Below are 21,825 nucleotides of genomic sequence, written 5' to 3' on the forward strand. Positions count from 1 at the left end.
TCTGGCTGAAATTACTGACAACTGGTTTGTGGTATTTTTTTTTTTAAAAAAAACCTATTAGTCAATTGCATACTTTTAAAATTTTCAACCATAAGTTATTTCCATCTACTGCATGTTGGTATATGATGTTAAAGTCTGCAACCAGGTTTTGACAAAAATAATTATTAATAGAGACTTAATAATTCAATACTAAAGGATAGATGTTTAGTGTTTTATCTTTTTGTTAGGTTTTTTTTAAAAAAATGCATTTTTTTTAGTCCTTGAAAGTGTGATCTTCCACTCATTGAAACGCTTTTGGTTTCTAAGCTGCATATAAAAGCAAATAGATTTCTGCCATGGGCATTTGTATAAAATGATAAGAGAATTCATACGCTTAACAAAAGCAAATGTTTTACATAGTCAAGAGTTCTGCTTAGTTCCCCAAATACTGTTAGGAGTACAGGTAGATTCATATTTGCTTCCCTTGAAATAATGAAAACCCAGTCATATATTTCAAACTTGAAAACAAGGGCATATAATTCTAGGAAACATGGACAGCTGGCACGAATACGTGTAACTTTTTAATCCTACATTTGTTTGTTTGATAACCTGACATATTTGGCTGAATTTATATGTAACAGTAAACTACAGTTTATTGTGATCAGAATAGGCCTAGCCACTAGCCATCCCATGGAAGTGCAGTTTCCCTTCTGGTATGGTTACAAGGAAACTACTGGAAGCTGTTACTTCTTTTCTAGATTATCTGCCATTTGGTGTGTCATTCCAACCTTAAACTGTGCTTAGTCTTAACTACGGTCTATTGAAACAAGCCAGCTTCATAAGCCATGCTAGAACTCCTTGCAGCCTTGTCCCAGCAGAACACAGGTGTATGGGGGAGAGGCTATGCTTCTTCTCATAACAGCAAACCATGCACACAACTACGATGTTGTCTCTGCCTTCATTTAAAAGTGGAAAAGGATGTGACATATGTCATATATGTCTGTGATTTTGTCTGGGTTCTCTTTCTGAACTTCTTTGCTAGAGTGCAGATGAAATGGTACTGTCTGGAAGCTAAGAGAAACAGGAAGGTACGTATTAGGCTTGCACCTGAAATAATGTTAATTCTCTGAGGAGCTGTATAGTGAAACAAACAAAATTACTTTTCTTTGCTTCAGGGATACAAAGTGTCTTTGTGACCTAGCACCTATTTCTGATCAATTTGCATGCCTTAGCAACCAGTGCATGTCACCGCAGCACCTATTAATAGACCTGAAAGCGAACAGTCAGGAACCAAAGTGAGCACACACAGCTATTGTCTGGGAACAAAACTGAGAACCAGAAATCAGGGGCAGAGATGCAGACCCCCAAGAAACATAAAAGAAGTAGAAAGTGGAGTGATTGTTTTTTTAAAAGAGGCAGCAAAGCAAGCTTAGAGGGAAAGATGGGGCTGGCTCTGGCACACCCACTCAGCTGCAGATCAGCTCTTTCAACCATTTGATGGTTATCTTGGAAATAGTTTACAGTGCTGTCCTAACAGGATAACATTGGAAAATGGGCAAACTTTCCACCTAACTGTGCCCTCCCACTTTTAGGTTACAAGACACTGGGAGAGCTTAGAATCACTCTCAATGGACCAGTGACCCAAAGGCAGAGATAATTCAATCTCCACAGATGTAATACCAGGAGATTCCATATGATTTCCCTTTCTTCTCCTCACTCCCACCCTGAGAATCTCACACCCCTGGTTGCTTTGCCACCAAAACACACTCCAGCCTGACTCGTCTGCTATTAAATGGCAGGACAGTTCAAAATAAGATCTTGCTCATCCATGATTTAATAGGAGATGAGAGAGCCCATCTGGCATTTGTCCCTAAGTCCTCTGGAGCAATGGATCTTACCCAGATTTGCCCACCCAGGTTCTCAGTGCAGCAGCACCACAAACTGGAGGGTCAAAGGGAGAGTGTTACAGCAGACCATAAATCATGTATATTTCCCTCCAGGAGACTTCTCCATATGGAGACTGGCCTCGAGGGCCAAAGAAACAGATTTGGGATACTACCTGCTGCCATGAAGAAGATAGTAATGCGGCCACTCATGGCCCCAAAGTTATTTAACAACTACTGCCCCAATGTACCCTACAACTCTTTTCATTCTCTATATTTGAACATGAAAATGTGATGCTTAAATCCAAGGACCTTGTAATATACCGTAGTTATTTGTTACTGCAAGAAAGACCATTGGCAAAAGATGGAAAACATTGCATAGCTTGAACATTGCAATGTGGTATAGCAATGTGTGGAATATTGCCATTTTAGAAATGTGATCTCTACTGGGAATTGAAACTCCGGATGTTTTTTATGCTATGTGGTGGAACTTCATTGTTTATGCCACCAATGCTAACATCCTTCAACTGCTTACAGTATCTTCGGGAATTTGTAGTGCATGAATAAATTGCAATATAGACTACTTCTGGTGATGTACCCAAGGGATAAAATTGCATACATTTAGTTGGCTGGTGTCCTCTCTCTTTTGTTCTTTGTAGCTGTTGGTTTCGTTTTCTCTTTTTATGCGTAAAAACTCATATCAAGTGTTGGTAAAATAATAATAATGACAACTACTACTACTAATGATGATGATGTCAAGAAACCCAGATGCTGCTGATAAGAGGGCTACAGAAATTGACTCCCAACTCCTGGACCCTTAGAGGCCACAATGAATCCACTGAGATGCTTCGGAGAGTTGCCTGATAGCAATTTCAAGTCTATTGACCATTCATACAAGGTGGACAGCTCCTGCAGTGGCAAGCTATAAAGGGGAGCTATCCAGCCCACCTTGCCTGAAAGCATGGCTCAAAGAGGGAAAACAGAGCTTCTAGCACATCTTTGGCAGGTGTTTCTTAAGTGGATGGTAAGCCATGGGGCGTGCTCATAGAGTCCTAAGCCTGCCTGAGGCAGGGAGTGTCCGTGGCTAAGCAATGGTGAGTATGCCCCTCCCTCCACAGGTAACTTCAACATGGGAGCATTATCTGTGCAAGGTCTCACTCCGCACCAATTCCTTTCATGCCACACCTGTTCAAATTGTATGTCCCCATTCCATTGGCAAACATTCTGGAATTTCAGCAGTGGTACTTGCAGAAGAGGCAGGGGCAGTGCTACCTTGTCTGAGCGCCCTCATTCTACCTACTTCACCTTTCCTCTTCCCTGATTCCCAGCACGAGTATCTTATATCCTTGCATGCTAATATAATGCTGCAGTTCTCTAAAGGGCGCCTGAGATGAAACACAAAATGGTGCACCTGCACCCCGCCAGAATAAATCTTGATATTGGGAACAAGGTTGGTAGAAGACTAGTAGTATGTCCTTTTCACCAAGAGGTTGTTGTAGAGGTGGGATGAGGGGACAGATCCAGCCAAGGAGTGTGCTGCATCTGTCACTGTCACTGTGGCAGCTGTAGTGAGTGATGCAATCCTTGGATTCTGAATCTGCTGCCCCTTTATATTCTGCACCCGAGGCAGTCACCTCACCATGCCTCATGGGCTTGAGGAGGTTGGATCCTTGTGAATATGTCTTTAAGAATATTACTTCCTGAATCTTTCTGGGTTTGTCTCTTCTTGCTTGACTCTTACATTGCAGTCCTTTATAAGTCTAGTTAGATTTAAGTCCAAATAAGTGTGTACAGTATTGCAGCCTTAGTCGGCCATGTTCTGGGATTTGTGGCGGTGGACTAGCATGAATGTGGCTGCTCTTTGCCAAATGATGCATCTGTGCTTGTAAATTTACCAGAGGCGTCTGCTTGGCCACAGCTAGGAAGAAAATGAATCTCTTTCTGTTCCAGCATGACAATTCTTAATTTCAGAAGTGGAGGGTAGAATCAGGCTCTAAGTATGTGTTCAACAGGTTTTCTTGACCCATATATATATTTCCGTATTGCCTTGCTCTTGACATGGTTGATTACTCTTGCACTCTACTGATTAAAAGAGCTTTAATGAACAGCTTTATGTAAACAATGTTTTGTTTCATACTAGAGCAGATACACTCCTAAAATTTATTTCAATATGGCTGATCTCTCCTTAATGTCATCTTGCTTTTGCCCTTGCATTGGGTAAGAAAAGAGGGGGGGGGAATATAGGTTGTTATAAAACCAATTTAAAAATAGACCCTGGTCATTACCAATGTGTTAATTGAATAAGCCACAGTGTTCCATTTTAAACTTAACCTGAAGTGGGCTAATGATGCTGTTTCATTATTGTGAAAACCACTGTATTTAAAGTCACCTCATGAAAAGAAAGCAAGCTGGAGAAGAAAATTAATCAGCAAGCTCCATTTGAACAGCATTCAGCCCGTTTATATCCTGCTCTGTATATGCCACTGCTTCTGTGTCATGTAATACCATTACAGTTGTTTATATTTTCTGCAGTACAGGACCCAGCGCTGTTGTTGTTTAGTTTAGTCGTGTCCGACTCTTTGTGACCCCATGGACCAGAGCACGCCAGGCACTCCTGTCTTGCACTGCCTCCTGCAGTTTGGTCAGACTCATGTTGGTAGCTTCGAGAACACTGTCCAACCATCTCGTCCTCTGTCGCCCCCTTCTCCTGGTGCCCTCAATCTTTCCCAACATCAGGGTCTTTTCCAGGGAGTCTTCTCTTCTCATGAGGTGGCCAAAGTATTGGAGCCTCAGGTTCACGATATGTCCTTCCAATATCCCAGCACTACTATAACATTAATGCCAGTGGCGTCGCTAGCCTTTTGGCTGCCCGGGGCGGCAAACCAGAAGGCACCCTGGCGGGGTGCGGGGCGTCCATCGCGCACATGCATCACGACGCACGTCGCGCTATGGAGCGGGTTGCTGGGGGCAGTGCCCCAGCGCACAGATCCTCGGATCCGGGCGCTGGAGCACCACTGCTGGCAACCTGCTCTGTGGTGCGACGTGTGCTTCTTCCTACTCAGGCGGAGCGGCGAGGGGCGTCTCTCGACGCTCCACCTGAAGAAGCACACGTCACATTACGGAGCGGGTTGCCGGCGGCGGTGCTCCAGCGCCCGGATCCGATAGCAAGCCGATCGGCAAGCCGATCCATAGCGCGATGTGTGCTTCTTCCTACTCAGACGAAGGGGTGTCTCTACTGACACCCCTTGCCGCTTCACCTCTGCCTGAGTAGGAAGAAGACAAAGCACGCGACAAGCCGATCCATAGCGTGCTTTGTCTTCTTCCTACTCAGGCGGAGGCGGAGTGGTGAGGGGCATCAGTGGCCGCCACTGGTGCTGCTCTCTGGCCTGCCCCTTGCCTCCACCCCACCAGGAAGAAGCGCGGGGTGAGGCCAGAAACATTGGGGGCTCCGCGATGGCGGTTGTGCTGCTACCACAGTAGCGAGGGGGCACCGTGCTGCCCCCCCCAGCGGAGCCTGGGGCGCCCCACCCCCACCCCCTATTGCAACGCCCCTGATTAATGCTAAGTGATTACTAGGTCTAGTGGAATTTTATGCTGTGTTTGACATTTGAAAGGCACCATTAAGCACAGCACAAATACTTTTGGACACTCCAGTCCCAACTGCATAGATATGCAAGAGTGAAGAATCACCTTATCTCTATGCCGTGATTTCTCCATTCACTGGGTGTGTTTCTCAGTTCAAAACCAAGGGCAATAACCTCAAAAAGTGCTAAAGACAATTGTTAAAAAAATTTTTTGTTATTTTTTGTTTTGTTTTTTTAGCTGCCTCAGACGAAAGAAATTATATTGATAAGAAGTTGGAGCATTCTTGGAACTAAATTAAACAATGTTCCACAGATTTTTTAACACAAATTTAACACATTTTAAACACATTATTCCATTTGCTGTTGTTGTTTGTTGTTATTAAATAGTGCCCATGGGATCTCAGTATAAACACATCTATAGAATAAACGTCTGCTAAAAGAAAGAAAAAAACTCTTCTAGAACACCAATATTCTATTCTATAAAGGCTCACTGTTGCAATATTATGATAGAAGTAGACTTGGCACACTCATCTTTTGTTTCTATAGAACTAACTTTATGTTTCTCTTGCTGTCAGAGACATTTTATAAAAATCACTTATGATTATTCTTAAAAAGAGGACTTGGAACAGCCATTCCGTTACCTGGGAGAATTAATATTTAAAACAAACATGCAAAAGCCACACTATGAATGTCTTGGGTGGAGTGGGGGAGTGAAATCATGCTAACAGACTCCACCTGACCCACCCTGTCCATATTGGGGATTTTTTTGAATGCCTGAAGACAACCCATGAAGACAACACATGCAGGCCTTCTTCAGACATGCAAATTAATGCATGTAATTTTGTGGGTGAATCCTGCCATCTCAATCCCCACCCCTTCATACATTTGTTATACCTGAATTCAAGGTAAAGGTACCCCTGACCGTTAGGTCCAGTCGCATACGACTCTGGGGTTGCGCACTCATCTCACTCTATAGGCCGAGGGAGCCAGCGTTTGTCTGCAGACAGCTTCCGGGTCATATGGCCAGCATGACTAAGTCGCTTCTGGTGAACCAGAGCAGCGCACGGAAACACCGTTTACCTTCCCACCGGAGCGGTACCTATTTATCTACTTGCATTTTGAGGTGCTTTTGAACTGCTAGGTTGGCAGGAGCTGGGACTAACAATGGGAGCTCACCCCTATCGCAGAGATTCGAACCGCCGACCTTCTGATCGGCAAGCCCTAGGCTCTGTGGTTTAGACCACAGTGCCACCCGCGTTCCCTTCAGCATTTTTTTCTTATTGAGAAAGACTTGCTCCCTCTTGGGCCCCTGTTTTCTCATCTTATGCTGTGAAGTTGCAGCAGCAGCAGTTGATTTAGAACTGCTGGTGTCCACCCAAGTGTTTTATTGTTTTCACTTTTTCTGAAAGGTTCATTTTGTGTAAATTATCCAGTGGCTACAGGCATCCTGTATGTTTAATTCTAACCATGTAAGTGAAAAGTAAGTCTCACTAAATCCGGTAGGGCTTAATGTTAAGTAAGCAGACATTTGTACAGTGGTACCTCTAGTTACAAACTTAATTCGCTCCATAGGCCTGTTCTTAACCTGAAACTGTTCTTAACTAGAGGCGTGCTTTCGCTAATGGGGCCTCTTGCTGCCGCTGTGCCACCGGCACACGATTTCCATTCTCATCCTGGGGCAAAGTTCTTAACTTGAGGTAATTCTTCCAGGTTAGCGGAGTTTGTAACCTGAAGAGGTTGTAACCTGAGGTGTTTGTAACTCGAGGTAGCACTGTAAATTGGGATTGTAGCCTTTATCTGCTTCTTATTGTAATTTTTTTTAAAAAAAACTAATAGGATGCATTGTTTACTGTTGTTCTTTTCACATGGACAATTGATTTCAGGCAATGGGTTTTCTCTGTGTATCCATCAGATTCCATACAACCCTTTACAATCTTAATTGCCTCTCTTAAAGGTTCCACACAGGAATTCTACAGAATCCTACAGATGTAAGGTCAGAGGGAATTCATAGCAGAAAACATCATGCTATCTTCCAAAGATACAGTGAAACATAGGTGCTACATTTATCTTCATTACAGTGTATTGCTAGGTGGTGATGGGTTTGTTATGAAACAAGATGACTACAAATACTGTTCTCGTACTAAGGATTGAAAGCTTGATTGCACTGCAGTCAATCACTACAACCGTTCACGCTACTGCTAGCGTGCAAGGATTTTACCACCTGACTTTCTGACCATTCTGTTTGCTTCCAAATAGTATGCATTGCTAGACTCCACATGGTGATAGAATAGCCCTGTCTCCTGGCTTTAGCATGTTCTTTTCTTTCCAAGTCCTGACTGACACTTTTTTTTTTGCTCATGATTCATATTCATAGATTCAGTGTTGGCTTTTTATTGTTGTTGTAAATATCAAGGAGAATTATTGTGCAATTAGGGAAAGCTTATAGATGAATTACACAAATATTCAGTTGCACAAAGGAACCCAAGGAAATCACTGGAACATATGGAAAATAGTTTTGCTGGACACCTGCTCAACTTTTATGCCAGGGGAAAAAAATGCATTTTACTAAGGACAGCGCCAGTCCTAGGTAAAATACTGCCCTTATATTTGTTAAGGAATGAGTTAATTCTCCATAAATTGGCACAAAAATCCCCCTTCCAATACATCTGCAGAGTACTCACGACTGTCTTATCTCTGTTGCTGTCAGGAGTGCAAACTTGAATAAATTAGGGGGGCAGGTAACCCCACCCCACATAACAGATAACAAGATGTGTCTCTCTCACACACACTATTTGAATGGCAATACCCATCAACTTGGGGGGTGGGGTGGGGTGGGGGCTGCCTGCCTGAAATATTTTATTGAGGTGGCCAAAGGGACCTCAGCCCCTAGGAATTTGCTCTGGTGGTTGCTGTGCAGACTGGTACATAGTGCAGCCTATACCAGAATCTCCAATTGCAGCTTTCTGTTGTGGAGAATGGCGGAGAAGGAATGTTGGAGACATATCGGGAATGACTTGTGAAGAAGAAACAGAAGACTGAAGTTGCAAGACTCGGGACTTGCTGAGAACTTCAAGCATGATCTTTGAAAGCTGAAAACCGAAAATAAAGAAAAAGTTTTGATACATTGCTATAAGTTGTGTTGGTGATAAAGAGGTTTAATCTGAAGTCAAGCTGGATTTGAGCTTGCTGGTGTCTCTGGTGTCTTCTTTCTCCTGCATCATGGATGTTGGCTTGTGTTATGGGTGTTTGTTCTGTGTTATTTTGTTAATACTGTTGCTGTGGGTTTGTCGTTACCTTTGGCTAGAACAATAAACTTTTGAACTTGAAAGCTGAAAACCCACTCTGGGATCAGAGAGAGAAGCTTTCTTGAAGTAATTGTGTGTAAGTGTGCATATAGTGTGCTTTGTGTTTAGTAAGTAAAACAACTTGTGCTACACCAGGCATCCCCAAACTGCGGCCCTCCAGATGTATTGTCCTACAGCTCCCATGATCCCTAGCTAACAGGACCAGTGGCTGGGGAAGATGGGAATTGTAGTCCAAAACATCTGGAGGGACAAAGTTTGGGGATGCCTGCGCTATACTTTGTCTGCTCTGAGAGGTTTAATCTCTTTGCTGAACTTCTGACTTCACAGAGTCACACAACAAGTTACTAGCCAAAAACATTCAATAATTCTGTCCCTGTTTTTGCCTTTGCTGCATTAAAAAAACGTTTCTTTATTCATGTGTTGATGTACACAGAAAAGCACCACAGAAAAGTTCCTCAAGTTTCTAACCCCTTTCTCTAGATCCCTTCAAATTAAAGCTAAGTATTCCTTATAAAAGGGAATAGTATGCCATTGCAGTGGTTTCCCTCCATAACTGCCTGTTGAGACTGAAAATGCTGCTGAATATGTTTGAATTGCAGCTGTTCCATAAAAATTGCAAACAGACCTATGCTGAGATTGAACATTCTACTAAATTTCCTTAAACAACCTCTCCTGATTCAGATGGAACAGAGAGATAGAGTTAGATATTGATGACACTGCACTGCACTCCAGTCTCCAGATGACAGCTCCCAGAGGCTTCATATAGTTGTTAAATCATGGGGGACAAAATGGAACCCTGTGGACAACCCAGGACAATTCCCATGGTGCTAAGAACATAGTTTCCCATGACTAGTTTCTGGAAACAGTCCTGGAGGTAGGATCAAAACCACTGAAGTACAGTGCCCACCATCAGAGATGCTTCAGAAGGATGTTTTGATAAACAGTATTAAAAGCCACCAATATACAAATGAGAATAAGTGGGGTAACACTTATCTCACTGAATCCAATAGCAATTACAACCATATGAATGCAGTGTTGCATGCCACCCCAATCTTTGAATGGTGCGAGATTCCAGGAGTTCCAAGCACTTTCAGTTTCTTCAGAATGTGGGACAATGGAGACTGCGGTGTTTTTTTTAGGATATATGGCTTATTTACACATATATACAACCTGAGCCTACAATGGATGGGCTCACAGCATTAACTCCCCAAAAGGGTCTTGAGTCTCCCATAGCCACAGCCTTGGATTCAAACAGAAATTAGGCATGTATCTGCCTCTCAGCTGCCCAGCCTTTAGTCTCCTGCTCCTAGCTCACACACAACTCAACTCTGGCCTTTGTCTTTCTAACTAATGGAGAGTTGAAGGAAGGAGGTGCACCCCTTGTGCTCTGGCATAGAACCACTTTCTTTGTCACCTTAACAACCCATACTTAGCAGAGCCATTACCAAGAAACTTGTCTCGCTATTCCAGCAATGGAATCTCTGTTGGATACAGGAATTGGAATAGAGTGAGTCATATAGTCTACCGCGTCCCCCTAGCCCCCCCCCCCCAACTCACAACAATATTTAAGGATCATGGTGTAGATTCCATTTTGCTATACCATACGTAAAATATTTTTTTATACTTTACCACATTTTATCAGGCTTGTTTTGTTTTATTGACCTTATAATGTGTTAGGCATGATGATTATTTCATTACATTCAGTTTCACTGCTCAGCTCACAAGGCTTTTAGCTCTTGCTTGTCACAAACTCACAATGTGAGGATGATTCAAGAGATACCGAACTCCAGGAAACCTCAGTGCACCTTGATATTGCCTCAGAGCACCAAGGCAAGTTTCATTGATGCAATTCACTGTGACAGTCAGCTCCTGTGTGTCATGTCAATGCCTGGTATGATGATATTAGAAAGGAGCCTTGATGCTGGATATAATGTCACTATCAACATTGCCACCAACCAGTCCTGACCACACCCCGATTTTCAGTTTATGAGCCCTCCTTGTGTATTGAGCGGGAGCTTTTATTTTCCTGTGAATTTGAGATAAGAGCTTTTTTGCTCCATAAACCACAATTTTTACAAACACGGGAAGATGAAATGTCTACTTTCTTAGTATGTTTAACATCCAAGACTAGAAACTTGTGCAGTTTTCTATGGGGCAAAAGGAAAGCTTTTGAAAACAAGATTTTTCTATCCATTCCTTTAGCCAACACTATCCCTGCATAGGTGGAGGACCATTTTGAACAGCATTAAATGGAACTCAAGTCGGTTTCAAAGGAGAGAGGAAACCAGGCCGAGGGCCAAAGGAGCAGAATGGGATGGGAGAGACCCCTTCCACAAGTTTCCTTTTACTCATGGTTCTGAAGATCCAGGCCCTTGAGGCTGAAAGCACTTTCTTACACAGAGGAAACATGGGTGTAGCTCTTATACAACTGCTGGTGTCTGGAGTAGTTAAGACTACATGTGCATAATAGAATTTTCTCAAGGGTCCCTCACTCCCTCCGTCCCTCCCTCTTTCTTACACACACATTGAACACAGAAAAGTAAAACCAGCATGTGAAGGGATACACTCAGTTCCCAACATCTGTATGCATGGATTCCCACCCTCATATGAATAAATATTCTGGTCCAATTATTAGAGCATGTTTGGATGTTCAAACTACTACCCTTCTGCATCATGGAGGAATTCCTATCCTGGTTCCCTTTGGGCAATAATTGCCTGAGTTATTTTGAGGTGACTATCCACATAGCAGCTGATGTTTGTATATGTGAAGGTTGTCAGCTCGGTGCTGCAGCTCCCATGTAAATAGTGTAATATGTATGTGTGATCCAAATATATATACACATCCATTAACTTCAACTTTGTGCCAGTACCATAACATTAACCAAAATTGTACTTACACAAGAAGCTTTTATGACATTTGCATTTATGTTGTATAAAAAATGAAACCAAACAAGCTGTTTGAATTGCCAATTATGTGTTTGTTGCTGCAAATGCTTATATATAATGCTAATGATATTTAAATTGCAAAATATATTCAAAGAAAATTCTCCCCTTGGGATATTTGAATGGAAAATTAAGCTTCATTTCTTTGGCTCAAATTTCAAAATAAACTTTGTGATTTGTGAAATCCCTTCCCCCATTGAGACCTATCATTATGATGGCGATGTAAATGTTAATATTTTATTAATACAGTGGTGTGTACTCTGGGGTATTGCATGCCTAACTGCTTATTTTTCCTGAAGGTTGTGCATATATCAGTTCCCTTCAGCATCTTTCTGTGTTTGCTGTGGGACATGTGAAATGCTTCTGTGCTACAGTGTCATCAATATTGCTGAGAGAGAAATTGATTAAAACAAAACATGACTTGATAAAATTAGTTTTATAAAAGAGAGGGCATATAATGCACAACTAGCAGGCAGCCCTGGAAATATTTTAATCTTAATAAAGACACAAGTTTCAGAATAAACTTATTACTAGCAACTGATGAATGGAAATAAGTACTGCAACAAGCAGGCCTGTAGTCTATGGCCTGATTTATGGAACCTGCTCTACCTCAGACCTGTGTATAATCCTAAGCATTCACTGACTTAAGGATGAAGCTTGCAGCGCATGTTTGTCTACCGGCCAGACATCCAAGAAAAAAATACACATCAGTTGTGATAGCTGCATGAATAAAAGAGGCGGGACCATAAAATGGTATCATCCTGCCACTCCCATGAATGGAAAAGGCTACCTGTATGAGCCAATGACATGCTCACCCACAGAGAGAATTTATTGTTGCCTTTCCTCTATTCAGAACCGATGGGAGGCTAGGTGCCTAATCTTGGCATTCAGTGAAATGTGGGTAAATTTAAGGAAGCATGTTCAGTGTAGTAGAGGCAAGAACTGTGTAGGAAAAGCAAACAATCTTTCCTGCATTGTGGGTTTTTGAGGGGATATTTACCACGACCTTTCACAAGCATTATAGTGAGTACTGGTAGATACTAAATTTGCAGTCTATGCTTTAAAGTTCTTCATAGGACTTTGCTACCACTCTGTGAAGTCGTTTGCCACAAAAGTCACAGAAACTTAAAATTTCCCACATTGGCTGCATCTTTTTTCCCCAGTGAAGTTCTACTTCACTGAATGGCAATCTTTAATGCAAAAACTCAAAGCTCACAAATATTAAGTCCAGAACTAATTTCAGATAATCTGACAGGTTCCCTGGATTGTCTCCTGCAGAGACAAATAGGGAGCGCTGCTTATCTAATTGTAGTAATGTTTTTCTATAATGACCTGGACCTGAGTAATCCAAAGCCTAAATATTAGTAGCTCGTTAAAAGCAAATATTGTCTTTAGAAATAAAAACAACAACACAGAAAATGTCTGCTATTAGGATTTAACAGAGGCAATTTTCACTTGAAGTCCTCTGGGTTAATGTATGATATTTCAAACAACCTCAAATAAATGGATGGAATCATCTTGACAGGTACAATAGTGACCCTGTTATAACAATATCGGAGTGCTCCTGTAATTTGTCCTCTGTGACTTGAGTATGTGGTACTTCCGTGATAATAGCTGACACTGACAGACTTGGAAGGCTCAAAAGCTTCATGTCGTATTCATTCCTTTCTTTCTTTTTCTTTTCAAATTCCAACTCAGATTGAGTGAACTAAGCGGTGTCTCTTTTTAATATTTGCTGGCAGAGTTCTTAGCATGAGATAACAGAAACAAGGGGAAGTTAACTTATGTGGAGACAGAATTCATGCATCCCCTCCATAGGAAGATGTATGCACTCCTAGTGCTATGCAAGCTCACACATCAATAATTCAAAAAAAGCAATATGTGGTTGTTTCCGTTGCATGCGCTTAGACAGAGAACAGGCTGTGTTACAGTAGGGAATAGCAATTAAGGGGTTGTGTGCACGGAAAAGGTGAGATTTGAGAAGTGATTTGAAGCAGAGGAGACAGAGGGAAAGATGCCATCATGCAGGTTATATAGGATATCTACAAAGTGCCCTGGAAACCTTGGGACACTTTTGGTAGTGAATCTAAAGGATCAGGAAGGTGACTTGCCACTTATAGAGTGTGGCACAGGAGTGGCTAATGACAGGACAAGTGAAAACGGAGAGTTACCTTCCATGTTTCCTCTCCTCTCTCACCGTAGGGTTGCCAGACTCAATAGAGGACAGGACTTCTGTGCCTTTAATTGCCCTGCTCTTTTTTGAGTCTGGAAACCTTAAAGAGAAACCAGCAGACCCTTTGCTTGGAAATTAAACAAAGGGTCTGCTGGTTTCTCTTTAAGGTTTCCAGACTCAAAAGAGAACAGGGCAATTAAAGGCACAGAAGTCCTGTCCTCTATTGAGTCTGGCAACCCTACTCACCAGCACTAACAATGTGAATGGTGTGGGAGGAAATCAGAGCTCCAGTTCTTCCAAAGATATTTAGGGATTGGGATTATTCCCCCTCCCCAGGAGGTGGGAAAGGTAGCAAAGATGGAAAATGCAGGTGTTGGAAGAATGTGGAGGTTTCCCCCACTTCCCACGTCTTTCCTCTTCTGATTCACTCAGAGGAACACAGGCAAGCAGGAAATGGCAAGCCAAGACAGCAGCAGCTGTGGAGTGTTACAGAGATAATCACAACACATGTATAAAAGGCAGGGTGCTAGCTGGTCAGAAGGAGGCCCCAGAGAATTTACATGAGATACTGCACAGGTACAAAAAGGTGCTAAAAGGAAAGATAGAGGCTGCAAGGGAAACTAAAGAGGGAAGAAAGAGTGAGAAATCTGGAGTTTGCCATTCTTCTCTCAGTGAGTCAGGTTTTGTTCTATGTGAGTGAAGAATTTTGTGTTCTTAAATTCGTCTGCCCTTCTGAAGCAAAGGGTAGTAGGGTGAATTTCATTCTAAGACTTACCTCTATTTAAAATAGTAATAATAATTTACTACCAGATTTATTTATTTTTAAATGAGATAATGTTTTAAATTTATAACTCCATATTTGTAATGTTGACCACAGCATTGTGGTAATTCCTCGCCTGTACTTAGTATTTTTCACCATTTGTGGAGAAACATTAAAACAAAGTTAAATGGTGAAAAAAATTAAAAGTCCCCCAGTGACTAAGTTGCTGCCGTTTCTTTCTCTGCAAGCAAGTAAACACACCATGAGCAGTGATGGGTGCATTTCATTTGTAGCTTTTCAAGCAGGTGGACACACAATGTCTCACTGGTTTCAGTAGAGAAATGGAATCCTCCTTTATTGAGGGTCCTGGTTGCGCGCAGGCCCCTAGGACACCCCTGCAGTGTTAATTTGGTTAGGGGTGCGGCCTAAGCCTTAGCTTCAGCCCCGGGATCACGCCAAACTGTTTGGGGCAATTGCATGAGGCGACGTGATTCCCATGGTCTATAAATGCGGCAGTGCGACGTAATTTGCGGCAATTGCTTCGCACTGCCGAACACCCTCCCAAATGTTAGACAGTGTGGCTTTGGCCTTGCTTTGGACTGGTTCACCTGTTTTGGAACAGGGGCTGGGTAGGATTTTTTTCCATTTGGCAGACTGGCTATAGCCACTTGGTTTTCTCCTACCCCCTCAGCAATCATCACAACTTGTAAGGTTTGGCAGTTAGGCACTGGCTTAATGAAATGTGGGGGAGCAGAGGTGCGGCCATCACCTGCCCCTCCAGAAATAGGATATTCCTGTAAAGGAATATGGGGGTCCTGGATCTCGTCTGAAGCCTGCTTGAGGGGCCAGGGCCACAGGAACCCCGGGGTGAGCTTCGGTTGGTCTTCATCGATGTTGCTCCCTCGTTTGGTGTTTACCCTTTCAGACTACCAGCCAGAGAGGTGGGGAGTCAGTTATCGTCTGTTGCCAATGCCTAAGCCAATACTGCTCACTTTGCTGTAATCAAAAAAGTTGTGGCCTAAACTTTGCCCAATAGTTTAAACTAAAATATGTGTCCGTGTGAAGTTATTTACGGGGGGGGGGTTCTTGGGGGCCTCGGAGCGCAAAAGGAACCAATAGTCATTGAGATGTTGAAAGATTTTACCTCATGAAACTAATCTTCATCAGTGTTTACATTGGGCCTACGGTCATGTGTGTCAGATTCTTGGATATTGTTCTGTCAGTAGCTGCTTACATTAGGGAACTGGAAACATACCTAAGATGTGCAACAAAGATGACCTAATAAATAACCAAGGAATATTTGACATTGTGACCTGGCAATTTGTCCTTCAATTTTAGCGGTGTTGGAATCAATAGGAAAAGAATGAGGGGGAAATTGATGAAAAAAGCATTTGCTGAGGAGAGAAATGTTTTGTATATTAAAACTCAATAGTTTGTCTTCATTAAGTCTAAATGAAGACCTTGAATAGCTGTCACTAATGTAAGTTCCTAAGTGACAATTTGTATAAGGTGAAATTAGACACTGCACATTTCCAGCACAGGTCTGAAGTTTCAATTATGTGTTGTTGTTGTTTTTTAAATATATGCTTATATACACTTTCCCATTGTGTTCTAAAAGAAGACTCCCACCCCGTGTTGTGGAATAATTGTTTTTAAAACCTCTATACCAATAGTGAGTCAAGATTGAGCCTAGTTCTACATAAGAGTAAATCCAGGCTTATATAGGAGTTGCTCATGACTGCTCAGTATACCAACATGAGAGGTAGCTTCTCCCCAACATAAAATGGTCTCTCTGTTTGTTTGTTTTTACACCTGCAGCCTTTTAGTACTTCATAAGACAGTTTTTCAGCTCTCCCTCCTCAATTTTGATTCAGTAAGGCATAAAGGTCTACACTGGTTTTTAAATAGGGTTGCCAGGTCTGCTTCCAAAAAATAGCGGACAAGCGGTGTGTGTGTGTTAAATTAAATTAAATTATATATTTTCTTATTTGCTGCTGCTCCTGCGCGTCAGCAACAGGAAGAGGCGTCTTTTTTTTTTTGCACCTCTCCCTTTTGTTCTCCCCGCGAGTCAGGAACAGGTGGGGCAAAACTCCAACAAGAGGCACCTCCCCCCCCCCATTTTTTAAATGTCTTGTGAAACAATTGAGTATGATTAATAATTTTTTTGGAGAATCGAGTTCAATGGATATTCGATCTTTGTCTCATTCTTACTTATTAAAAAAAGACAAAACATGGTTCTCCTATCCTTATTCTCTTAGACTGTACAGCTTTAGATTACGTACGATTTCATCATAAAGATTTTGAATTAAAAAAGTCCACTATTTTGTGAAAAGAATAGTGAACATAATGTGAAAAAAGCGGACTGTCCGCTCAAATAGTGGACACCTGGCAACCTTATTTTTAAAACACAAACAAAACAAAACGGAATTCCAATTGTATGTGTTTTGTTTGTATATTAGCAACTAATTTATTTCCCATATATAGAGTTCAGAAAGTGTGCTAATTATTTATTTATCGAACTTCTTGTTCACAAAAGGAGCCTGGGTATGTAGGTGACCTTTCCAACTGTGTAGATGCTGATTCTAATGGAGAGTGTTAATGAATAAAGCCTGCATTTAAGGTTACACCTAGATGTATTTGTGAAATTAGGTAAATTAGTAGCCTGATGAGCAGCAGATGTATGGTGAACAAAACTCTTCTCTCTCCCTACTATGGAATCTGCTGATTCAATGTCTTTATGAGCCTGTAAGGAGACACTGCATACTGAAGCAGAGGGGAAACAAGAACAGCAAACTTTGAAGGATTTGGAGTGACAGATGGGGTCGTTGTTTTTAAGTTGTAACTTCTGCCTGTGCTTGACCTATATGTTTGTATATAAACATAAATACTACAAAAAAGCAACCTCCTTCAAATGAAATTGAACCCAAGTTAGACTCTGTACCCCTGAAATATCTCACTGCTCTGAAAACTGGGGTACATGTGTCATAGCAGGTGTCATTAAGAAGTTATTTGGTCTTTCTATAAACATTTTTTAAATTTAATTTTGTATAATAGTCTTTATAATGGAAAAATAGTCACAAGCAGTTAGTTGCATGGTTGTCTTTAGGCTGACCCTGAATTAGGAAATTGTGTTTCACGAATGTTGCTGAGCTTCAAGAAACTCAAGCACTTTTGATAATCCATTTATGTTCAATTGCTGCATACGGTGCCTTTCTCTCTCTGCTTCTCATTCGTCCTGTTGGTAACACATGCTATTTTCATTTAAAAATTCCAGCTATCTGCCTCCTCTGCGAGGGTACTAATAACTATTGGATTTGTGCCCTTTCAGTCAGGCAGCCATTAAGTCATGTGTTTCAATATTATTTAGAAGGACCTTACACTAAATGCAGAGATAGTGGAAAATGCCTAAGAAGCTTATTTAGAAATCTGCAATATGACCAGAACTTAAAATGTGCATAAGGACTAAATGTTCTAATTCAAACTTGCTGAACCGAAGAGATTGCTCTATTAATTCTAATGGGCTAAAAAGTACTTGCTGCAGCACATTTGCAGAGTCGGTTCATTGTAGGCTGCAGACGATGGGCATCTCATATGTCTGAATAGCATTCAAGGCCATGCGTTATGAAAACAAATGGCACAGAAAGCATTCCCATTTTCATTTTCTTCTGTCATAAGGACTAAATGTGTTTACTGACAGACCTCACTCCTTTTAAAATTTTAAACATGCACATCCTCCAGTTAAGTAATCCAAACACTATCTAGGTTAAAGTAATAGAAAATAGCTGTTTTGATGAAACTCTTGAGGCTGTTTCCTTTACAGTATTTGGGAGCTAGCTTATCTCCCACAGTGCATTTCATTTATTCTTTGTTACGCTCAATAACAATGTGAGTTTAATCCAAAATATTTTCTTCTTTGGTGTAGGCCATATGGATCTCCTGATTTTATTAATGTATGTGGTCATAACACCATTATTACCGTTATATTATTGCTGTGATAATTGTGTTTCCTCTTAATTTCCTTAAACGATTTCCTACGGCATCTTCAAAGCATGTACATTATTGGTTACCAAGGACACAATGTAGTTTATTGCAAAGAAAACTAAAGTACAGTGGATATCTTCAAATGTCAGTAAACAGCAGTAGCTTATCCACTTGAGGCTATCAAGTTTCATTTGTGAGAGAACAATGCATGTTGGCAGAAGACTCTTTTGCACAGCTCTCAGGGGCAAACCTGGGTTTGTCACTGTATACCGTATATACCCAATGTATGTACTCAATATATGTACCCAATGGGGGGACGCGGGTGGCGCTGTGGTCTAAACCACAGAGCCTAGGGCTTGTCAATCAGAAGGTTGGTGGTTCGCATCCCCGCGACGGGGTGAGCTCCCGCTGCTCAGTCCCTGCTCTTGCCAACCTAGCAGTTCGAAAGCACATCAAGCGCAAGTAGATAAATAGGTACCGCTCCAGCGGGAAGGTAAACAGTGTTTCCATGCACTGCTCTGGTTTCACCAGAAGCGGCTTAGTCATGCTGGCCAGTAAAGCGAGATGAGCACTGCAACCCCAGAGTCGGTCACCCCTTACAGTCAGGGGTCCCTTTATCTTTATCTTTATATACCCGATGATGGCTGCTTGATGAGTGTACTTGCATGATGCATTTGTAAGCATATGTTTATAGTAAGTTGTTGGGTTACCTCGCACTTTGTGACTGTTAAGCCTTAACTTCTGTCTGAAGTTAGACTTACCTTAAATGTTTCCTTCCCAATGTGTTTACCTGCGATGCTGATGGAATTGCTGTTTCCCCCCCCCAAAAAAATCTTATTTATTGTTTCAGTTTTTATGCATGCTACTGTGGTCTGCTAGTTTGGCTGGGCTTGCAGCACAGATGAAGTACAGTATATGCACTTTGAATCCTCTATTTATATTATGACTGTTTTCTCCCTAAAGTAAGTTCCTTGACCTTTTCAAGGGCAAAATATTGCTGCCTACAGAGCTGCAAATTCTACAGAGCTGCATAGTATCTATGCACATTCTTGAAACAATTCTTTTCTAAGGATGAGTTCAAAAGGAAAAGCAAAGACGTCTGGTCTCTTAGCAGAGCCAATAGGATGGCATTGTTTCCATTCTCTCCCTCTGCTGCATCCTGATGGAATGGCTACTGCTAGGATACAGTTGAAGTTAACTTCATGTTGCTTTTATTTAACAACAACATCCTAATTATGTATCCAGGTACCCCCTCCATTACAGCCCTAGACTCTCTTATCTGGAGATAAGCACCATTGAACTCAATGGACTTACTTTTGAGTAGATGTTCGTAGGATTGTGCTGTAAAACCAGGCGTAAAATTTCTTGCACTAGCAAATAACAGCTGTTTCACTTCTAGAACAATTTCATTTTTCCTTACCTAAATACGTGATACAAGTTTACTGCTGAAGTGGCCTAGTGTTATGTACTATGCTGATGTTTCAGCTGAGCCAAAATATTGTGCCAATTCAAGGAGTGTGGTGGTGTCATAATTTCCTTTCTCTGGCTTTGGTTCATTTCTGGATGTTCCACTTTGGTTGGGTTCAAACTCAGGTGCTTCACAATGGGCTGCAATTTAGGCCACTGGCATTGTATTCTGTCCTGTGGTTGTTAGCAGTAGTCTGTAACTATATTTCTAGTGCATGACCTAGTTTGTTCCTTATATCCTACTATTGCGTTTGCTATGTTCAGGCATTAAAAGCTCCATCACTCTGCATCCACATGGAGTAACTGAATTCCCACTGCCACCTTGACTGTTCTCTATGCAACAATAGCTCTCCATAGTGCCCCCTCCCCCATCATTTTTGTCTCACTGGAAAGGATATGCCCACTGCTATTTTTTTTAGAAAAAGAGGCGCCGGAACTCACCAAGAACACATCCCTCATTCTCTTAGAATGGCAATGGTGCCCACCTGAGAGGTGCCAGAACTGAGTTCCAGTGAGTTCCAACTGAAAAGAAAAGCCCTGGCTATGATATTGAATATATCTGAATATCACTTTCTGTCCAGAGGATAGCCCCTGAATAGTTCTTTCTCATAACTGTAGAAACCACTGTCTCGTGAACCAAGTCTAAATCATACATGGAGCACTTTCTCACACTTTGGGATTGGCATCATCATCTAGCTGCAAATCTGTCACTTCAGAAGTGGTCTAGAGTACTCCCAAGGGGCAAGAAAGGATATCTGTGGATGGTGATGATTAAAACATTTTATATTCTGCCTTTCTTTTCAAGAATAAATACTAAGGCAGTGCACAACCAAATAAAAGCCAACATTTGGCTTTTGCAGGGCAAGGTTCAATGACGTGGCTATTTTAATTCTGTACTTTATTAATCATAGCATCGTAGAATTGTAGATTTTGAAGGGACCCCCCCAAGGGTCATCTATTCCAATCCCCAGAAATGATTTTAATATACCATTTAAATCTAAACTGCTAGTTTGTGTCTTATTTCTAGGCATTCTTACCAATTTTGAGCCTTTGAGGATAATAGGATATGCATTTCTGCAAACAAACAAATAAATTATATCAGACACAGTGGGGAAGCAGTGATCTTTGGCTGAATTCGGTAAAGTGAGTCTCTGTGACTAAGGCTACAGTCCAAACCCAGAAAGCAGTGGGGCTTATTGGAGTGGTGGGACCATTGCTTCATATTCAGTCCTACTGCTTGCACCAGGTGGGACAGACCAAAGGCAGCAGAGCAAATTGCTGCACCAGTCTGGAGATGGCACATTGTTCAGGACTGTACGTGCTCAGCTCCTGTTCCACCCCACACTCCAGAACCCCCTGTTTCTTGGCTTCCTGTGCGGTGCTTCTGGTATGAATTCATTCGGTGGGCAGAATGGGCGATGCTGGTGTCAATCCTCAGGGAGGCTACGTGAGGCTGGCAGGGCTGGATGGAGAGACAGCTATGTCTGTCCCACAAACACACCAGCACAACATGGAAGTGGTTTGGATTGCAGTCTAAACCCCATTGAAGTCAACTGAACTTAAGAATCTACTGGTGCATATTAGTGCCATTGGTTTTCAAGGAAATCCGGTTGTCAGAAATGCATCTGAAAGGAGGAGACATTCTGGACCATTCCTGGAGAACCCTGGGCCAACCCACCATGGATGTACTGCTGCTGGTCTTGACTCTGGGTTTCTGGGGTGGGGGGGTTAAAAAAGAGGGGGGAAATGC

General features: G+C 41.9%; 1 protein-coding gene across 1 annotated transcript in view; it reads left to right on the forward strand.

Annotated features, from left to right (window-relative positions):
* The window catches only part of CSMD1 (CUB and Sushi multiple domains 1), a 946,508-nt gene that overhangs the window by 251,886 nt on the left and 672,797 nt on the right, over positions 1 to 21,825 (forward strand). The gene's annotated exons all lie outside the window — the stretch shown is intronic.

Source organism: Zootoca vivipara, chromosome 3, assembly GCF_965207765.1.
Source record: "Zootoca vivipara chromosome 3, rZooViv2.hap1.1, whole genome shotgun sequence".
NCBI lineage: Eukaryota > Metazoa > Chordata > Lepidosauria > Squamata > Lacertidae > Zootoca > Zootoca vivipara.